The following is a 15,490-nucleotide window of genomic DNA, read 5'->3' on the forward strand; positions in this document are numbered from 1 at the left end:
AAACCAGGAGCTTGCCCGCAGAGGTCCTCAAGCCTGGGGCGGAGGAGCAGCAGCCCCGGGGAACGCTCAGCACGGGGCTTATGGCCGGCTGCCAGAGTCAGCAACCTCCAAGAGGGGACCCTAGACACCTCCTGAAAGGCCCCTTGCAGGTCAGAGCGCTGCCCTGGGAAGAAAGGTGAACCAGAGGCCAAGCACTACTGCTCCCCACCTGGCCTCTCTGGGAACTAAGGGAGTTGGGTACCAGCAAGCTCAGTGGGTGGCACCGTCCCCACCCACTCCTCCAAAATGGCCCTCCTCTGCACGCAGGGCCGGGAATCCAGGCCTTCTGCTGTGGGGTGAGGGCAAAGGACCGTGACTGGCCTTCTAATGGATGCCCAACAGCCACCTCTCTGTGCACAGCAGCGACAAGCAGGACTGTGGAAGGCTGACCTCCATGCCACCTGCTCCTCCTTACGACCTGCAGTCATCTTACATCCAAACCCTACTTTCCCCACCTGTAAAATGGGGCTCCCAGGACCCCCCTTGGAGGGTTCTGCAGCAGGGGTCTGATGAGTTCTCACAGGCCGCACTCAGAAGAGGGCCTGGACAGAGGCCACCCTCCTGCCCAGAATACCACGATGAAGCAGATGCTCGCACCCTCACCACGGGGCAGATGAGGAAACGGAGGCACCAGGTGTTAACGGGGCCCCGTAAAACATGAGCCAGCTAACAAGCGGTGCAATCCCATTCCCTGAGGCGGGTCCCCCAGCCTCCCCTTTACTTCCTTTCAGATGGCCCTGGACTCTTCCTTTATTTATTTATTTTTTTCTTTTTGTGGCGCTGGGGACAGGATCCAGGGCCTCACTCATGCTGAGCAAGCGCTCTACCACGGAGCTACACCCCAGCCGGGAAACCTTTCCTTCACTCACAAGGTGCTGCGTGTGGGCAGGGCTGCCTCGGGGTTCATGACAGTGCCCCAAAGAGGGAATGGATCAAGGAACAACCCATCCTTGCCCCGGCCAGGCCATGAGCTCGGCAGTAAAGCCAAACACTTGAAAAGCTGAAGACCAGGAACAAGTCTGCACACCCACCTGCCGAAAACAGATGCCAGCTCACCCCAACCTGCCCAGTCCTTTCAACACCAGTAGAGACACATTCGGCTACCCATAACCCCCATCCATGGCCTCTGACCTCTCCTGTCCACCTGGCCTCCCTTACAAGTGTCTTGGGCTGGAAAAATCTGAACCAAGGAGAGCTGTTAACTTTTCTCTAGAAAACAACTTTCCTAGCTATTTATCAACTTCTGTCATTCAAAGGGAGACAACACAAATGTATATCTTTAATGAAATTCACAGTCGAGAAAAGTTGTCATCATCTAGTTATATCTGTTATGACATACATTTCATTTTGTTCAATACATAACAGAGAAGCTATTTAATCAAACAGAAGATTCTTGCTAAAATGACAGTCCAAGCAATGTCCAAACAAGCATTTATTATGCAATGTGAATCTGATCAGGATTGGATTGTTTTCAGCAGATTTTTTTTTTTAATTTCCTCTTCCATTGAGAAAATAGCTTGGGGGGTGGGTGCAGAAAACAACAGTCGACTCCGAGGTGGAGCCCAGAGTTGACTCAGTCGGAGCAAGCCAGGAGCCCTTCCCCGGAGTCCACTGGGAGAAGGGAAGGAGACACCCTGGGCATCTGGAGGGCCACAAAAGGCATCACAGGCCAAGGAACTGTGTCCACCCTTTCCTCACCAAGCACCACCACATGAGAGCCAGGTACAAACTCACACAGACACATCATGGAAGAAATGAGGACATCTGCACTTCTCAAGTGACTCTTATCCTTGGACACATTTTGTACGTTTGTCTTCACAATTTAATGAACACTTAGCGTCAATGAGGGAACACACGTTAGTGCAGCAGACTTTAGTGGGCTGGAAAGCTAAAAAGACCAAGGCCAGAAATACAAAGGAAGAAGATGTGAAGGGGACCAGGCACTTGGGCTTTGGGCACCACAGATGGTGTGAGCTTGAAGAAAGAAAGAAGCAAAAAGACAACAGGAAAGTCTTGCACAGGATGATGACCTCTCCTCTTGCTCCACTCCACCCACAGTCCCTGGAACCAAGTGGGACACCAACAGAGCTGCTGGGTGGATGGATGGACAAACAGATGGGTGGACTAAGGATAGATGGATAACATGGATGGATAGATACACGGATGGACAGATGAGCAAATGGATGGATTGGACAGATATGGATGGATGATGGATGGATAGATGGAAAGATGGACAGATGGACAGATGGATGAATGGATGGACTGACAAATGGATGCATGAATGAACAGATGGGTGAAAAGATGGACAGATGGATGGATGCATGGAAAGATAGGTGTATAGATGAACAGATGGATGGACAGATAGGTGTATAGATGGATGGATAGATGGATAGATAGATAGATGGACAGACGGATGGATGGATGGACGAATGGACAGGAGAATGGAAAGATGGAAGGATGGGAGGATGGACAGAAAGATGCACAAGTAGATAAATGAGTGACAAACAGGTAGAACCTACTCCCATACAACAGAGCAATGGGTAAATCGATCTTAACATCTGATCCTGAAGACAGTGGTGTATTGTGATGGGACTCTTCCTGCTCACTCTCGTTCAGGTATGTCCTGAGCCATATGATGGCTGGTCCTTTATGAGACCCTTGGGGACAACCTCTGGTTTAGAAACTTCCTCCTGTGCCAGCATAAGTGCTCTGATGGCAACAATGACACAGACCACCAGCACCCCACTCTTGAGAGAAGTCTGCTGCTGTTCTGAGGAGGGGAGGGTGGTAGAGGCCAGGGACTCTCACAAGAAGGGCTGAAACAAAGATGTGACCTCTCTCACAGCACTGCTACAGCATCAGACACAGGACCCAGGGTCTCACAGCTCTGGCATCCTCCAGGCGATGCATGCCGCAGTGAGGGTTCGCTCTGTGAACTGCAATCTCCCCCATCCTAAAGTTCCTTGGATGCCAACAGGCTCAGTCTGCTCATGAGCTGCCCAGACTTGCCTCTGAGTTAAACGAACTTTGAATATCAGACTTGATGCTGTCTGAGGGACACAGCACTCACAGCAATTCCACCACCCCTGGCTGAATCTGAGATTGGGACTCCTGGCCATTCCAATGGTACCTCATGGGGTGCGAATTTGGATCCTCAGAAGAACAATTACTTCCATTCCTCTGAACAGTACTGGAGAACAAAAAAGATCTGTCCAAATGCCAAAAAATGAACCTCAAAAGCTCAATTCCAATAAGATAACATAAATACAAACTCAGGTGTCCACAGGCGTTTCCACGGGGTCATCTACTTGATCACATGACTTCCAACAGAACCTGCACACGCTCACACACATGTTAAGAATGCCCTGCTGACAGGATGGAGAGGGGTCTACCCTTCTCCTGGCAGTGACCATCCTCCTCCAGGACACAGCCATCTTTATGAGACTCTGCTGTGTTCTCACATGACACGATGACCTCACTTGCTCCTCCATAGTCACTTGCTTCCTGATGACTCTAATGACAGGTCTGCAGGGCACTGTCATGGGAGCTGGCTCTCCCTACACTCACTTCCCAGGTACAGAGACTCAGCAGAACTTGGCCACACACACACCCTGGGCCTCTCTGCACTTGGCACCATCCCCAATTCCTTTAACCTCTCTCTGAAGATCCCTTTCATCATGTCCACTGACCACCCCTGGAACCATTCCCAAATCCCTACCCTTCCCTTGTCCTCCATCTGGAGCCCTGGACACGTCACAGGCCCTTCATCTTCCACACATTCCCATTAATCTGCCCGAAATCATGCCAGGTGCTGAATGCTGGCACTTGACTGCTGATACAGGCACAACGGAAGGGAAGAGACAAGTCCACCTCCCGGGAGATCAGAAAGAGAAAAGAGGAGCAGGCCAACATGACACACGGGTGCCCAGACAGGGTGCAAAAGCCGCTCCCAGGGGCTCCCTCCTGAGTGACGACTATTAATTCCCAAGGATGTCTGGGGCCGGTGGAGTCCTGATGACTCGCAGCGATTCCACCAGCCCTGGGTGTTGGCTTGCACACGGCAATATCCAAACCCAAGAGGAAATGACAGTGCGTTCCAGGCAAATTGCACACATTTCAGACAGACTAAGAAAATAACAATAAAAGCACAAATTTATTCTGCATGTGTGATCATGATGATCATTACATCAAGTTCCATATAGGCCCAGCCAGAATAAATATTAACCCATTTTATAAATGACTTTATCCTGCAATTGTGGATACAGCTCCACCCAAACCCAAAACAACACTGTTGCCATGGTAACCAACAGATTTCAAAGAAGGAAAAAGGAGAAGACTTCAGAACAGAGAGCAGTCAAATAAAATAGCCGGCATCAACAAAATATGTCAGCATTATTTAAAACCCACAGTCAGGACCACTCGATAGTTAATCTCTTTCCCAGAAAGCCAGCCCTGACTCCGTCACCGTCTTGTAACGCCGGTCCGCCCTCCAAGAAACAATTGCAAAACTGTCCGTTTTAATTGAAGGAAAGCAGCAAATTTCTCTGAGTCCTTCCTAGGATTCATAATAGGAGTCTGATGAAGAAAATAGCATCTAACCAAGTGATTTAGCACACACTGAAATTCAGATTAATTACCGATGGCTAATTATGAAATCTTAACTGGCTTTGATTATCATATTAGAGGATCAATTCTCTTGCTGAATGTAATGAGGGGGGAAAGCAAGGGAAAGCCAGCGTTGGAAGCCAGAGAGCTAACAACCGTGAAAGCTGCAGACCAACACCAACCCAACGCCAGGCTTTCCCTGGAACTCTCTCAAATATCAGCTCTCCCAGTGTGGATTTTGCAAACGGATGACAGGCACAGTCGTTTATGCACATCCCTGCCATCTCTGCAGCCTTAGGTGGGTGAGAGTCCAAGGGAGACCTCAGGCAGCTCCCTGTCGGCCAGAGCGAACGGACCTCACCGGGGTCCACAGACAGCTCAACAGATCTGCAGGCCTGGCAGCCTACCCCTCTCCTGCTGACTGCTGCCTCCGAGCTTCGACACATTACAGATTTTTAAAAACACAACGCTCATAAGAGGTGAAGGAATTCTGAGTCCCCAGCTGTTCTATCCTTCAGAAAGTTCTAGGAGTGTTTAGTGATTTGCTCTCTCCTACTTCCTACTTGTGTGACCTGAGATAAGTTATTTAACCTCTCCTTAACTTCTTCTGTCTCAGGATTCCCACCCGTGAGACAGGAATTATAAAAACATCTACCGTGTAAAGTGGATGCAGAGATCAGACGGTCAATACACACACACACACACACACGCACGCACGCACGCACGCACGCACAGCAGGACACCTAAGGAGCAAGGACAACAGGTATTCCCGTGGCTGTTATTTGTAACTAACTCTTCTTTCTCCATGATGAGTCACAGTCTGAGGAGTCCCTTAGAAAGCACCCTGCAATACTGCAGAAAGAAACACGCTGAATAACAGCTTGGAGGGCCATGCCGGAGAGCTCCTGATCTGCGCAGCTCAGCGTACTTAGCCACTGGCCTGGAGTGGCACAGCTGGTGAGACAGGCAGAGCTGGGTTTGGGAGGTACCTTCAGCCTTGCCACCATTATCTGTCCCCTCCCCTTCCTAAGCCTCCAGCGTAGACAGTGAAGAGCTGTGGCAAAGATCAAGCAGGGCAACCTGGCAGAGCATCTCAAGAAGATCCTGTTACAGTCCAACGTTGAACACACCAGCCATTATTATTGCTGTGGTTGTTATTAGTTTGTGCAGATAAAATAACTACTATTGGTGTGTGGTTAAATCAACCTGACCTGACATTCCCCAGCTGGAGTTTCCATCCACAGGGAAACACGTGCACTGAACGAACACACACAACAATGTCTATATAGTTACAAACCATGGCGACTCTTTTGAAGGACAAGACCAGGAAGAAATGGCGGAGGTTTACCAATGATAGCATTATATCACAGTTTAAAGATTTCTGATTTCCGGTACCCAATATAATACAAAAGTGCCCTATCCTGCCAAGGACTACCCGGAGCACGGTATTTAAGTCTTGAATGTCTACTTCCTGGCCCGTTTCTACAGAGGACTCAAAACTCTCGCAAAGCCTCACTTTTAGCCAAAGCTACAGTCTGCAACAACCCAGGTAGCAAATTGGCTAAGAGTATGTCTGCCACTGACCTGCTGAAATACACCAGGGACAGTAATAGAAAAGGTGAGGATGCTGGCTTCACCCTCCAGCATCCCCCAGGGCCTGACCTGTTTGGCCCTGTGCTGCTTGTGAGTCACCAGCAGCCTAGGGACCATGAGAGCACTGTGCAGGGGAGCCGCTTTGCAGAGTCACCAGGTGAAGGAAACAACACCCACTCTGACAGTTCACCCGTCCCACCAAGTCAAGAAGCCACCACTGGGGACACAGGCAGATTCCTTGGAGTAGAGATGGCCCCAAGCCTGCGCCACGACCCACGAGCAGAGCCCCTGGCCTTCTCCCCACAGCCCGCCTCATGGTAGGAGACACACAGATGTAATTACATTTAAATTTTATTATGAACTCAGTGAGTCACGATCAGTACATGCTGGGACGTACATTTTATTGTTTTTCATTATGTTTTGTGTGCTTGGTTGCCTTGAGGGTCGTGTTTTTGCTGGGGGAGGAGAGATACCCATGGAATACTTATTTTGAGGAGGACATACTTGTTTGTAGGGGTTTCCTGTTTGCCACCCCAGGATCATTCTACTCTGCTTTATTTGAGTTCCTCCAGTTAACTGTGGAACATTCATCTTGATAGGGAATACAGTCTTGGACTTTTAATAACTGTTCCTACCCAGCAAACACCCCACTCAGACCACACAGAAATGGCGGACCAAAGGAACGGAAAAGCCAACTAGTCCAAGGGAAGACTGTGGCATTGGGAGCCTCCCTGCTTCCCATGAAGTCAGAGGAACCAGGCATGAGGGGAGACCTCCTTGCATTTTACACAGCATTTGTGACCTTGAAACCCACCTACAACTCCCACAGGCAGTCCAACTTCAGAGAACAGAAGAAGGGCAGGCAAGGTCAATGCGACATTCATAGTAAGACATCTTGTTAATTTTAATCATTCCATTTCTTAAGCATGGCAGAAAAATGTGTAGATGGACAGGCAACGTGGCCCCTTCGCCCCCCAAGAGAGAAGACATCAGAGAGGACCAGGCTATTGATTCCACCTAGTCACACTCCCAGGCCACCACAGTCCTCCAGAGCTCCCGCTTATGGCAAGCACCTGCCACGTTCAGTCACTGTACTGCAGGACACCTCACGTGGGCACACCTGCCCACTGCCAAAAGAAAGAACAGAACAAAGCAAGGCCAATGGTCCAATAGATGAAGACAGCTAACCACAGCACGGTTTCCAGAGACCCTTCAGGGAACCATGTGAAAGCACTCTGTCACAATGTCTGGGCACAACCAAGAATGCCCAGCACCCTGTGAGAGATGGACACACAGAGAGGAGCAAGTCTACACAGTGACACCACCTCAGGAGCAAAGCGTGATCAGTTATCAGGAGTGGGCACAGTCACCCCGGGGACCTGGCATGGCCTGGCACAGAGAAGCCATGTCACAGCATCTTACTGCTTGATCCACATGGTCAGTGTGCATGGAACAGCTTACCAGCTGGGAAGGGACACCACGTTATGGGCACAGGAGACTATAGGCAGAGAGTTACAGGAACTTACACCCAGAAGAAGAAGATGTGCATATTTGCGGTTTCATAAGTAATAAGTGAAGCATCACTGATTTTCTCACTTAAGTGTAATATCATTTATCATTAAAAAAAAAAACAACTACATCAAATCTACTTCCATTACCAGCTCCAGAGACCCAATCCTGATGGGTGGTCAAATCCTGCAGGCTGCCTATGCACATCCATCCCTGGGAGGGTCATAGTCCCCATCACCCAGAGGAACCAGCTTTTGTATGAAGCTGGCTAAAGCAGTTCCACTGCACTATCAGTAATCCCAGCAACTTGGGAGGCTGAGGCAGGAAAATCCCAAGTTCAAGGCCAGCATCAGCAATTTAGTGAGACCCTAAGCAACTTAGATCCTGTCTCACCTGTCTCAACATAAAAATTAACAAGGACTGAGGACGTGGCTCAGTGCCCCTGAGTTCAATGCCCAGTAGCAAAAAAAAAAAAAAAAAAATTCCCGATAGAGTCAGGCATGGTGGTACACACCTGTCATCCCAGCAATTCAGGAGGCTGAGGCAGGAGGGTTGCAAATTCAAGCCTCAGCAACTGAGACAATCTCAAAAATAAACAAACAAACAAATAAATAAATAAGAATGAAAAAATTTTTAAAAGGCTGGGAACATAGTTCAGTGGCAGAATGCTTGCTCAGCATGTGTGAAGCCCTGGGTTCCATCCCCAATACTGCAAAAAATAAAATATAAAAATTGCCAATCTACACTACACGCTGTAGAACCTCACTTTCATTTGAATATAAAGGGCTGGGGGCTGGGGATCAGTGGTAGAGTACTTGCGTAGCATGTATAAAAAGCATTGGGTTCAATCCTCAGCACCATATAAGAATAAATAAAATAAAGGTATTGTGCCCACCTACAACTAAAAATATATAGTTAAAAAAAGAAAGAAAGAAAGAAAGAAAAGAAAAAGGCTGGGGATGTGGCTCAGTGGTCAAGTGCCCCAGGTCCAATCCCTGGTATGGGGAAGACAATACTTCTCAGTGGGAGAAGCAAGAAAGATCTCTTTAAGGTACTGATTCGAACAGAAACCAAGTTTTACCTTAAACATTTCTTACAAAACATACCTTACAGCAGTGGGGAGGGGAAAGGGTGGCTGGGGAAGGGTCTGCAGCACAGATCCAAGGGGCCCGCGGGTGCTGGGAAATGTCACTGCACACGTTCAAGTTGCACGTTGCATGCCAGGATACATGTGGCTATTTAGAATGTAGAAACGACGCCTTTTCCTCCCAAAATCTTAAAGGAAAAAGAAAGCCTCTTCATGGAAACCCAGCAGAATGAATTACTCGGGATTCCAGGAGAGCCGAACTGATCCAATGCAGCCCCGAGGGTGTGCACGTCTCAGGCAAGAAGCACAGCTACACGTGACCACAGAAGACAACTTGTGAAGATGTCAGATGTCCCCAGCGTGCCCATTAAACATGCTGCACCCCAGCAGGATGTCCGTTTGAGGTGCACAGAACAGAAGCGAGTGAGAGGGGTTTTCTCACGATCAACTCATGATCCATCAGTTTATTAACTGCGCTGCGTTTACAGCCGATGAAATTAATTCATTTAGAAATTCTCAAGGAGTCCCAGCGTAAGGAACACAAAAATGCCGTGTTCTATACCTGGGCTGTCCCACAGACATAAGAAGTGGGTCACAGATGTGAATTCAAATTTTCCAGGGGCCACATCCTAAAAGACAGGAAGCCAATAAGAGTGCTGTTGGTGAGGCATCTCACTTAACGGTGAGGTTCCCCACCTTTAACAAGTCATCAATGTCTTGGAAATCCAGCAGGTAGTTGACACTTGGATCTTCTCTGTGCAAGGAGACACAGCCAACCTGGATGTGGCTGGCAGCCACAGGCAGCTAATGCGACACACCGAAAAAGTGCAGTTCCAGAGAGTCACATCACCATATCCTGCAGAAACTAGATTTCCTAAAGAAACTCTCAGCTGTCGGTGTTTTTGAGGATAGTCTCTCCCACCCGGGTTGCCTGTGTTTATTTCCACGTGCAAGGTATGCCCCAGGTCTAAATAGGAGTTCTAAGGAATTCTCAAACAGCAGCCACGGTTTTCACCTCCCAAACTAGAACTGCCTCCTTAAATTCCAGACAAACTAGCACTCGTTAATCAGATTTTTCTATGCTTTTGTTTTAAAATTAAGGTTCCTATCCTCTGGTCTTAATTCACAGTTCAATAATTACTGATTAGGTCTGTGACACTTCCCAGGAACCCTAAGCCTTAAGAAAAGGCTTCATTAAGAAATTACTCTGTCTGAAGGAAATTTATTGACACTTATCTCATTTCCCCTCTTTGCTCTTGGTATGAGACACCTACGGTCCTCAAAGACAAATGTCTGCAGACGGGGCCTCATGCACAGCCTTGAGTTAGCCTTGCACACAGGGATTCCACAGGCTGGATCCCGCTGTCCTGCTCCTGGCCAGTGGGACAATGTGAGGGTATGGCACAGCGCCCTCCACAGGGCCCAGTGGAAACGGCATGGAAGGCTGCACCCCTCCGCACTACCCACCCAGCAAAACTGTTCAAGGAGCTACACATCAAATTCTGAGCACTTCCATCCCTTCTCATTTCCACAGAATTCTTTCGTTTCCAAGGGTGGATCTAACAAGCTCCCAGAAGATGTAGAGCATTCGTAACCAAATGCAACTGAAGCTCTGTTGTATTTGACAAGTCCCGGCGCGATGAGCATCGGGCTGCCCTGACCTGGCTCATGATTGTCATTTCCTTAATAAAGTATGTTCAAAAATAATTCTCGCTGTGTTCTACATATAACAGGGAGCAAAAATAAACTACTTTGATTCCAATAGTTATACAGGTAACCTGGACAAAAGCAAGCCCGTGTGCTCACGACATCAAGCTCGGGACACAGTTCTAACCCATTGGTTCCATCCTCCTGGGACACGGAGCCCTGAATACTAGTGCTACACCCACGGAGGGTAGCCAGGAAGCAGGCAACGCATCCCAGGACTAAATGCTGCTGGAAGGGACTGCTACAAAGTAATTTCTAATATTGAGAATTTGTATCCATACGTAAAGGACCAACTGAAACAGATCTTCAGAATGAAATTTCCTAAAATGATTTAAAGTAAAATGTGAAACATCACAGTTTATACAAGACAAGAAACATTTGGCTGCAAATGGTTTTATAATTTTGCTAATTAAAAATTATCCCATTTTCACTTTGGATTCATCACATACCAGCAACAGGAATAACCTCACCATGCCAGAAACACAAGCAAACGATTAAAGTTCTGCTCTCAAAAAAAAAAAAAAAAATCTTTAAAAGTTGGCAAAACATTTCATTAGGCTACAAATCAAAATCCGTCTGTCCTTGACATCTCTTTAATGTCTTCCAGATTCCACATCCACTTTTTTTAATCACTCAGTGAATCACTCAGAAATTAAAATATGTTAAAATACTACCCATCTTGGACCTCTAAAATAGTCCTCCGATATAACCTAACCTTCAGGCCCCTGAGTGAGCAATGGATTCATAATACCACGGTCTGATTTATGTATTCTATGTATCTCACAATGAGGGGAGAAAAAAAATATATTCCCAGAATCATGCCTTCATCAGTAAATCTGCTGCATGCGTGGAATATAAATAAATACGGAAAAGGGGCCACCGTGAACCCTCTCTTGCAGAGCTTGCCAAGTGGAAATGGGTACAACTGATTAAAAATAAAAACCACTTTCGAGCTTCCAAGGTGTTACCAACAAATTATGCCTAAAAAAGAGACACAGTGCGCGAGCAAGCGTGGTGGCGAGGAGGATGACTGGTGAAGGCGTCCTCGGCGCCGAGCTAATGAAGGCGGCGTGTGCAGCACACTCCTGTTTATTTATGCTCCTCTTCCCGGAGCCCTCCGTGTGCCACGGGCGTCAGTTAGGCTTTAATGGCACTGAAAACCAGGGAACCTTCCAACTGCGAGTTACAGTAGTTACGGTGTCAGTGGCAACAATGAGTCACAGATATTCAACCTGGGATGAGCTGTGGCAGCACCTTACAAGTGTCACCCATGTGTCATGTGACAGGGCTGTTGCCATGGTGAGGCTCCATGCTCTGGGAACGTGTTAAGTCTCGGGGAAGGCATCCAGCCATCCCTCAAGATCCCATGCCCACGAGCGCGTCTTGAAACCATCCACTGCTGAGAAGGAGGTGATTGGCTTCCTCCCTGGGACTCTTGCTGAAGGCGGGCGGAGGAGTTGCTTGGGGAAAGCCGTGAGGAGACCAAGTGCTTGGTGCCCTGTGTCTGTGGGTGGGTTCCAGCACCACCCACATATTGCAAAAGAGCAATATCTTTAATTAGTCTGAATGGTTCACAGGGAATAAAAGTGGACTAGCAAAGGGGGTGACTGGTAGGAAATTTATACAATTTCCACGCACTCAAACAAAGGATAAACCAGAAGAGATCAGGAGTGAGACCATTTCTTAAGTGGAACAATGAATGAATGAATGAATGAATGAGTGAATGAAAGAAGTAAACGAATAGAGGTGAATAATCCTGGTTGTGTGTACCCCCAAATTCCTCCTCTTGAGCTTTTCTCCAACTTGATGCTAACCCTGCTTCTTTTGCCTCAAAACAGCAAGAGCAACAGTAATGGGCTCACCACAGGGAGGAGGACATGATTGACAGCAGCTCAAGCACTGAGCAGAGTGTCCGTCAGTCGCACATTAACTGCTGCTGCAGGCACCAACCCCACAGCAGTCACCAGGACTTTCAGTCACCTGGCGCCAAACAGAGATGTCCCCTCCTACACAGAGGGTTCCCAGAGAACAGGGAGGGCTCTCCAACAGAGAGTAGGAAGAGTAGGAAGTGGCTGAAGAAAAGCCAACCTTCAGCTTCCAAATGATGAAGATGGTTTCATCAAAAAGCAGCACCTTTGTAACAAGTGGGACGAACACAGAGACCTGTGCTGGCACCTGGTGCTGAGGAACAAGCCACAGCAGCCACAGGACACTCAAAACCATCCCAAGAAAGGGGCGGCTGCAGAAGCAAGGGTGGCTGGCCTGGAGGAGCCCCCAGAAGGACCTCTTCAGTGCCCTCACTTCTCAGGTGAGCAAGGAGAAGAGACAGACTTTGGCAGGGGGCCAGAGGGGACTCCAGTCCACATAGGGCAAAAACATAGTGGCCTAAGGATTGGTCACAGATACAGGGGGCTTCCCAAAACATAAGCTGACCGTCCCCAGAGTTATTCAAATACAGCTGGGATGTTCGTGGGGTGGTGATGCAGACACAAATGCTGAGGCAGGAAATTCTTGGGGAACAATGAGTTCACAGCTCCTTGGAAAATGGACAGTCTCCAGGGCCCTCAAACCCTGAATACAGACTATCCTCGAGTCTCTGAAGATGCGTGATCTACATTACAACCATCCCCATGTGGACCAGCATATGCACATGCACTGCTGAAATGATCACACTTTCACTTAGGACAAGCCTAAGACTAACAGCTGTGACACTCTATCCTTACCTCATGGTCAGTTAAGGGGCATCTGGAGCAAAGGTGTCTACCTTCTAATCACTCAAGGCCACCTCTAAGAGTTCTGAAAATTTACTACCTGGCAACTCTTTCCTAGGCTTTACATGTATTTTCTCATTTAATCCCACCGTGCCCTGTGAGTTCGGTGCTATCATCATCAGTGTTGTGAAACTGAGGTTCATAAATGGAGCTCCCCAAAAGATCACACTGTCAGCCAGTGGCCGAACCAGGATTCAAACCCAAGCTGCGCAGCCCACATCCTGTGTCAATGCCACACTTAGCAGATGACCTCACCCTGAACATTCCACACCTGAGCCCTGGATCCACAAATGAAACACATTTCTGTTTCATTCAAGAAAAAAAGATAAGCCTTGTGCAAAGCCTTCAGCACACACCCACCATTGTGCACTCTCTCCTCCACTTCCTACCTTTCGGCCACAAAGGGTATTTGTGTGAAAACACAATATTTGCTCTGCAGAGGTTCATCTCTTCCGGATGTCTGTTCCATGACTGCAACAACAGTACCTTGGTTCACGAATCCTGGCTTGCTGACAGGGAGAAACACCCTCCTCTTCGGGGCCACCTCAGTTTTGCTGTGGCTCCACTGACACTCCCAGACCTTTCCTGGAAACCCGTCCCCCTGCCATCTGTCTTTGTCAGGCCTCCTCCATCACAAGCCTGGGGGGCCTGCAGGACGGGGTCCACCCACCTCCGCCTTTACACACCTTTGGGATCTGTTTAGAACACTCCACAAACCATCTCTTTTTTCCTCATTCGCCCTGCCTGGACTTCCTCAGGCGTTTATCTAACAGCAAACATGAAACAGCCCAGCAAAGCGGGAAGAGAAGACCCCAATCTGGGGCATCTTCTCTCCAAAATGTTCATGTTTATTCCTGGTTGTTCTTGTTCTCCAGAGAGTTCTTTAGGACACGTCATTTGACATGCACAATCTGTCTCATCTCTTCTCTTTCCTCATAGTACATTAAGGGGTATTTGGGGCAAAAGTGTCTACTTCTGATCACTCGATGCTAACTCCAAGACTTCTGCTGCACCCGACTACCTCTAGGACAATAATTCTGTTTCTCCCTGTGTTGCACTGAAGCAATGTTATCTGAGAAACCAAACTTAATCCACTAATTCTATTTGCTGTGTGTTTAATATATAATGGACGTTTTAGAGATAATATTTTAACTGCCATTTCCAAAAAACGTTCATTTGCATCTCGTAGGAAATTCACCTTAAGTTTTGCTGGTGAGACACACATTTGAGAAATGACTCGTTTTAAAGAGAAAACAGGCCTCATGTGAATTTTTCAAAGTCCTGTGACTTGTTTTCTCTTTCACTTCGTCTTTCGTCCCCAAGTCCCACTTCTAGTTAATTTCTCTTGCATTACATAAAGGGGTGGCGGGGCTTGCTGAATTTCCCTCTCAGTCAATCACTAATTATGCAGGACATCCCACCTCAAGAAGCGCATGAGACAAAAGCCGATCACGTTATTATTCTATCAGAAACTGAAGAGCCTCTGACGGAGCTGCAAGGTGGCGGGGCCCGCACAAGAGCTGAATGCCAGCCACTGCTCCACCACGTCTCCTCCCCAACGAGGGCTTGGCAAACGCCAGGCCCGTGGGCCCAATCCAACTTGCCACCAGTGAGCTAAGAATAGTTCTTACTCTTAAAAGGATGGGGGAAAAAATTAAAATAATATTACTACTTAGTGGCACATGAAAATTATGTGAAATTCAAATTTCAGTGCCTGTAAATAAGTTCGGCTGGAATCCAACCACACCCATTCATTAACATAGGGTCCAGAGCTGCAGCACACCAGGATGACAGAGGAAACCAAGGAGGACAGTTGGGACAGACCAGGTGGCTCACAAACCTTCAATATTTACTGTCTGGTATTTCCAGAACAGTTTCCTCATTCCTGATGTAGACAGAGGTCAGATTCCCCTCCATCTGCATTTATGTACATGAGGTTTTCTTCTTAATTATAAAAGTTTCCCCAAAATTCATAGTAGTGAGAAAAGGGGTCATAAGGAAGTTCTACCCATAGGGATCCGGCACCATGACCAGCCACAAAGCTCTTGCTTCGGCGACTGGGGCCTGGAATAGATGCCCAGAGGCACACCCCTCGGTACCCTGCAGGCCTCATTTTCCACGGGCCTGAGTTCTGGTCCCCTAATTTCTCATGCAAGTCTGCAGCCTATTAACCGTCCTA

At 47.9% G+C, this 15,490-nt stretch overlaps 1 protein-coding gene across 7 annotated transcripts in view; it reads right to left on the reverse strand.

Annotated features, from left to right (window-relative positions):
- The window catches only part of Foxp1 (forkhead box P1), a 616,519-nt gene that overhangs the window by 428,136 nt on the left and 172,893 nt on the right, over window positions 1-15,490 (reverse strand). The window lies entirely within an intron of this gene.

The sequence above is a fragment of the Marmota marmota genome, unplaced genomic scaffold (genome assembly GCF_001458135.2).
Source record: "Marmota marmota marmota unplaced genomic scaffold, marMar, whole genome shotgun sequence".
NCBI lineage: Eukaryota > Metazoa > Chordata > Mammalia > Rodentia > Sciuridae > Marmota > Marmota marmota.